Source organism: Cricetulus griseus, chromosome X (genome assembly GCF_003668045.3).
Source record: "Cricetulus griseus strain 17A/GY chromosome X, alternate assembly CriGri-PICRH-1.0, whole genome shotgun sequence".
In the NCBI taxonomy this organism is placed as follows: Eukaryota; Metazoa; Chordata; class Mammalia; order Rodentia; family Cricetidae; genus Cricetulus; species Cricetulus griseus.
This window is the reverse complement of record NC_048604.1, coordinates 78,187,954-78,194,581: the sequence shown is the minus strand read 5'-3', so window position 1 is coordinate 78,194,581 and position 6,628 is coordinate 78,187,954. Positions and strand designations below refer to the sequence as shown.

The 6,628-nt window shown below is 34.6% G+C and overlaps 1 non-coding gene across 1 annotated transcript; it reads left to right on the top strand.

The window, feature by feature from the left end:
* The first annotated feature begins 2,109 nt into the window (after positions 1-2,109).
* On the top strand, positions 2,110-2,217 carry LOC113831155. Its single transcript, XR_003488362.1, has one exon. It is a non-coding gene; the product is annotated as a U6 spliceosomal RNA (small nuclear RNA).
* The last annotated feature ends 4,411 nt before the right edge of the window (positions 2,218-6,628 follow it).

Below are 6,628 nucleotides of genomic sequence, written 5' to 3'. Positions count from 1 at the left end.
ACAGTAATAACATTCAAAGTTTAGTTCAAATATCTGTATCATCATTACCTCAATATTTGTCCAGTAAGACAAATGAATTTCCATGTAAAATACAGTTTATTAAAAAAGATGAGTGTGGTACTAAAGAACCATAATCCTAACACGGGAGGATGAGGCAAGAGGATCTTCATTATCAATGTTAGCCTAGTTTACTCAGTGACATCAAGGCCAGCATGAACTATAAAGTAAAGCCCTACATCAAAAACAAAACCCAAACTGGAATAAAACAAAAGCACAAAAATTTCAAAAAAGCAAATTAAAAAGAGCTTCAGATCAATGTTAATTACTGGTCCTGTGGCTCTCAATTTCTCATACTTAAAGGGCAAGCTGAATAATGGTTTCTGATACTTCTACAGAATTTAACACTTGTGAATTTAACACTATGTTCTTCAGTATGTATTTCTCTACTTTATACGTAAATATTCAAAACTGTCCTTTTTATATATTTGTCCTATTCCATTTTCATTTTATTGCACTCTTAGACTCTATGATGCCCACATATACTTGTATTCTATTGGGTTTTTTAAGGCTTTAATTTTTTATGTGTCAGTGTTTTGCCCTCATGTATGTATGTGCATTTTGTGCACATAGTGTGTGTGTCAGCCAGAAGATGGCATCATATACCCTGATGCTAGAGTTACAAACAGTTTTGAGCTACTATGTGAGTCCTGGAAACAGAACCCAGGTGCTCTACAAGGGCAGCACATGCTCATAAGCACTGAGCTATCTCTCCAGGCCCTTGTTTTATTTTGTAAACATTTTCCCTTTTCTTTTGCCATTGAAAGTTTGTCTGATGATGCCTTCACTCTTTTAATGGCTATTATGAAAATCTAAGCATTTATAAATACTAAGGAGTGTAGTATTTTTTTTACTCTTTACTCTTTGAAGACCTACCACCCAGCTCCCAAATAAAAACTTAATTATTGAATTCCTGGCCTTAGCTTGGCTTGTTTTCTGGCCAGTTTTTCTTAACATAAATTAATTCATCTAACTTTTGCCTGTGTCATTTTACCTTTCTCTATTCCATGGGTCTTGCTTTCCTTACTCTGTTTTTGACTCTGTGCATGGGTGGCTGGGCCTTAATGTTCTCTCTCCTCTTTATTTTGATTCTCCTTTTGATTCTCCTCTTTATTCTTTCTGTTTGCTAGCCCCACCTATTTCTCTCTCCTGCCTAGATATTCACTGTTTCGCTCTTTTTTAGACCAAACAGGTGCTTATGGCAGGCAAAGTGACACCACTTATCAGAGTTAAACAAATGCAACACATCTTTGCATCATTAAAAAAATATTCCACAGCATAAATGAATGTAACACACCTTAGATTAATATTCCACAACAGGGGAGGGCCTGCAAAAAGTCAGGAGAGGGATACAAACATGATAAAATATTTTGTTAAAAATATTTAAAAAAGGGAAAAATATGCTCTTGCCTTTTCATTTTGAAATTGTTCTGTTTTACTTATGCACTGTTCATGGAACAGAGATTGATGATATCCAATTATGCATCATTTTGGTATATGATACCAAATATATATTCATTAGTATCCAAACATATATATTGTACTTTGAACATATCCCCATCATACACTGACTGCTATCCTCTCTTTTTTAGCACTCCCACCTGTTATTAGTTCTCTTTGTTCTCCTGGTCAATTTTCTTTGAGTTCAAGTCATATGAACATAAATAATTTTATGTATCCATATAAATTCTAAGACCCACAAGGAGACAAAATGTGATAGTTGTAATTTTGATACTTACTTAAAATATTTAATATGATTATCAGCAATTATATTTACTTTCCTGAAAATTACATAATTACATTCTACTGTATGGCTAAAAATTTTATATGCATGTATGTATAGATAGATATCAAATATATTAAATTTTCTTCATCCATCCTTATATTGATTGGCACATAGATTCATTCTTTCCATGGCTACTTTATCATGAATAAAGTTGCAATGAACCTAGATATGCTAGTATCCCTGCACTGCATTGACATGAAGTCAGTAAAATAACCTAGCCAACAAATGACCAATGAAATGACAACATGTTTCTCAAAAAAATTATGGTGCTCACTTCAGCAGTACATATTACTTAAATTGAAATGATGCAGAGAAGATTAGAATGACCCCTGTACAAGGATGTCATGCAAATTCATGAAGTGCTCCATAGTTTTTCCAAGATGAGTCCCAAATGAGGGCCCAATATTGACAGTTTACAGAAACCAGAGGCCTTGAATCAGACCAATGACTCTTTTCAATAACTTCTTGCTCACAAAAATACATGGGCAAAAGGCTTACTGCATGATTTTCTATGTTACCATACAGCTTTCATGATGACAGCGTTCCTTATTTCTATTAAATCTTATTTTATTTTATTTGGGGAGGTTGCAAGGGCAAAGGACAGATAAGAAGGGACAGAAAATGAATGGCATTGAAATGCATGATGTGAAAGATACAAATAATAAATAAAAAGGAAGTCAAAACAACATAAACTATGTACAAATAGCCATTTAATATGTAAAAATTTCAACATCAGTGGTTATCAAAAATATTCAAATTAAAACATTATTGCAATTCTATTTCCTCCCACTCATAATGGCAGTAATTAAGAAAACAAGAAAAATAATGGTAAGGATTTGAACAAAAGGAAACCCTTATGCACACCTGGTAGGTTGTAAATTAGTACAGCCATTCTGGAAATCAGTAAGTAAGTTCCTCTAAAATCTAAGAAAAGTATCACATGAATATATTACATGACCCAGCAATATTAATCTTGGAATTTTCCCAGTTGTCATTTTTCCTTTTTTAAAGTTGAATTTTTTATAATACATCATATGGAATCATAATTAATTAGTTCAAATAATTCAAGTTTGAAAATTAAGTTAATAAATTGCTGTTCAAAGTTGTTCCCATACCAACTCTTACTGATATCTAGTAATATTATTTAGCCAGTTTCCAAACACTGATTTCAACTATCCTTTCCTTTATCCTCTGTAGCTGAATAAATCAAAAACCATTTCTTTGATTGCTTACAAAGAATATTCTTTATCTTCTCTTCCATGCTTGTTGAGAGAACAGTAGTCAAAATACTCCTCACCTAACACAGGAAAATTCAATACATTAATTTCTGCCATATTTCCTGTTTGAAGAGCTATTTTTGCTGGTGAACTGAATTTGATCTATGGAACACAGAGAAAGTTAGCAGGAGAGAACCCACTCCATAAAAGTTGTCCTCTGATTTTCACAAGCTAGTAGATGTACAAAACTTTATCTCTGTGTGTATGTGTGTGTGTGTGTGTGTGTGTGTGTGTGTGTGTGTGTGTGTGTTTCACACACAAGAATAATAAATATTTAAACCCAACTAACAATCTAAGCAGTAGTGTAGAGGCTACCTTAAATGCCTTTCTCTGATAATGAGATTGATGACTAACTTATATGCCATCCTAGAGCCTTCATCTTGCAGCTGATGGAAGCAGAAGCAGACACCTACAGCTAAACACTGAACTGAACTCCTGGAATCCCGTTGCAGAGATGGAGGAGTGATGAGCAAAGGGTTCAAGACCAGTCAGGAGAAACCCACAGAAACAGATGACCTGAACAAGGGGTTTCTCATGGACCCCAGACTGATAGCTGGGAAACCAGCACAGGACTGATACAGACCCCTGGAACGAGGATGTCAATTTGAAGATCTGGGCAATCTATGTGGCTTCTGGTAGTAGATCATTATTTATCCCTAGTACATGAATGGATTTCCGGAGCCCACTCCATATACAGGGATGCTCTCTCAGCCTACACACAATGGGGAGGGTCTAGGCCCTGCTCCAAATAATATGACAGACTATGAAGATTCCCCCATGGAAGGCTTCACCCTCCCTGGGGAGCAGAGAGGGATTGGGAATGGGGGGCTAGGGGAGGGAGAAGGAACTGGGATTGACATGTAAAAGAAGATTGTTTTAATCTAAAATTGATGAAATTACAATTAAAAAATAGAAGAATAAAAAAGCAAAGCACAATGATATATATATATATATATATATATATATATATATATATATACAAATATATGTATAGGAAAAGCACAAAGATATATATGAAAATTATATTATATATGTTATACATATATAAAAGAAAGACATTACTTTGTCAGCAAACATTAATTTAACACATGCTAAAATAGTTTAACAAAACAAAAAGCAAACATTATTGATTTAATCCTGTTTCTAACATATTTCTATAACCTCATTTTGAATAGTATAAATCTAAGTACTGTGTCTAAATTCAAGAAGCAATAGAAAACATGTTGGTTGTAAGAAACCAAATCTGAATAAGGATCAGGTAATCATATGAAAAAAATTCTCGTTTTACTTTTTTGTTTATACTTGTGTCTTTTATCTAAAAACCAAGAGTAACTTCATATGAATACTGAATGTGTCAAATCATCATTATTAGTCTTATGAAAGTATGATTTCTTTAACCTTGCAAATGAGCTGTGAGTATGGTTTTGATAGAACATAACTAAGAATTTCTTGAAGTTAAAATTGATATGCCAACTGGTTAAAGACAAAACCTCACATGCTCTTCAGAGAGATGAAAACTGAATTAAAAGAGAATGCCTGCAGAGGTAAGCAAATGCAGCACACACTCTGGACTTTTACTATCTCCATTGGCTTTGGGCTTATGAACTGTACCTGAAATACTGGTGCCAGCAGGTAATTTTGATGCATGGGAAAATGAGTGTTAGGTTGCTCAGGATAAGTAATTAGGAAAGCAAAATTATATTCATAGTATTTATTCAGTGTATTGTTATAATGTAATTTCTGTTCTCGATCATTTGAAAAAGACTATTAGATCTCATGGAGCAACTCTCATGTGAATTTATTTTTCTTTGCCTTAGCCTTTCTGAAAAAGTAAAATTGTATAATTTTCAGACACAGTTTGCATTTATTACATTGTGTAATTCCTTTTTTCTTATGAAAGGAAGGTTTATCTTTAAAATTATTTAAATGGGGCTGGGGAGATAGCTTAGTGGATAAGAGAACTGGTTGCTTTTCTGACAGACTTAATTTTGTTTATCAGCACCCACATGTTGGCTAAAAGTGACTGTAACTCAGTTCCAGAGTACCCAACATCCACTTCTGGCTTCTGCATGTACAGTCATGCACATGGTGCACAAACATGCATGCACACAAAACACAAGTGCACATAAAGTAAACTTAAGCAAACCTTTAAACATAAAATTAGGTTATTTCATTGGTGCAGAGAGATTACTTAGTGCTTAAGAGCCCTCACTTCTCGCTTGGCGTTGGTGGCTCAAGCCTTTAATCCAGGCACTCAGGAGGCAGAGGAAGGCTGAAGGCTGTGAGTTCAAGGCCAGCATGGTCTACAGAGTGAGTTCCAGGACAGCCTTCAAAGCAATACAGAGAAACCCTGTCTCGAAAAACAAAAGAACAAACAAAAAACAAACAAACAAACAAACAAACAAAAAAGCATTCACTTCTCTTGCAAAGGACCTGGGTTCTGTTCCCAGGACCTACAAGGCTGCTCACAATCTCTGTTACTCCATTTCCAGGATATCTGATGCTCTCTTCTGGTCTCTTCAGGCAATGAACAGAGGTGGTTCACAGAAATCAATGCAGGCAAAACATTTGTCACATAAATCTTAAAAATTATTTAATCACCTCCCTCCTGGACTACATATGATTCCCTAGATGCAGAAGTCTTTTATGGATTCCTGTGCAGGTAAAGAACTCAGGAATCCCAAACAAAGAAATAGGAAAGCCAAGATTGGAAAATGAGAAAGTTAGTAATATGCTAAAAGAAGATTTCTGTTATGAGACTTTGAAACTACATTTCATAAGAGCTTCTCTAAGGAATTGTGCAGACTAGAACTCAGAAAAGCCCTAGTGAAGAGTGGGGAAGCTGGCACATTCATTTATCATTTCCATTCAATACTGACTATGGGATATCCTTGGTTAATCCTTAGAATGTCTTAACTTCTCTAGTTGTGAAGCTAACAACTGTTGTAGAGAAATCTCATCGAAAAGCAAAAAAGTAAAGACTATATGTAAAAATGGGACATAGTGCAGATACTGTCTCATATGACAGAAGTAAAATCAGTCCCTAGAAGAGAAATCTCAGTGGCTCAGTAGTATGTGCCAAATTATTTATGCATATATTAAAGAATTATCTTCTTGGAAACTTTTATTTGCTAAACATTGGTGAAATAGCAGGAAGATATAAATGAACAGAGTCAACAATGTGGTCTCCATTGTGTGTGTCTTCCCTTTAAGTTCCCACATAAAATGATTTTCAACCTTCTAAGTCTTGCTCAAGAATACTTTTAGGCTTTTCCTAAAATTATTCCTCTGCTCTATATCCTACTTTAAGCTTCCACCACAATTATTATATTAAAAGTGAGATTGCTAAAACAATCTCTCTACTGGCCTTTCTTGTACCTTCACACTGTTAAAACTATTTAATGGTTCTCTAGGGATTTCAGAATAAAATTCAAAGTCTTGCTCATGTTCTCAGAATCAGTGTATTTTCTCTTCTTATAGGTACATGTGGTTCATTCATCCATGCCTC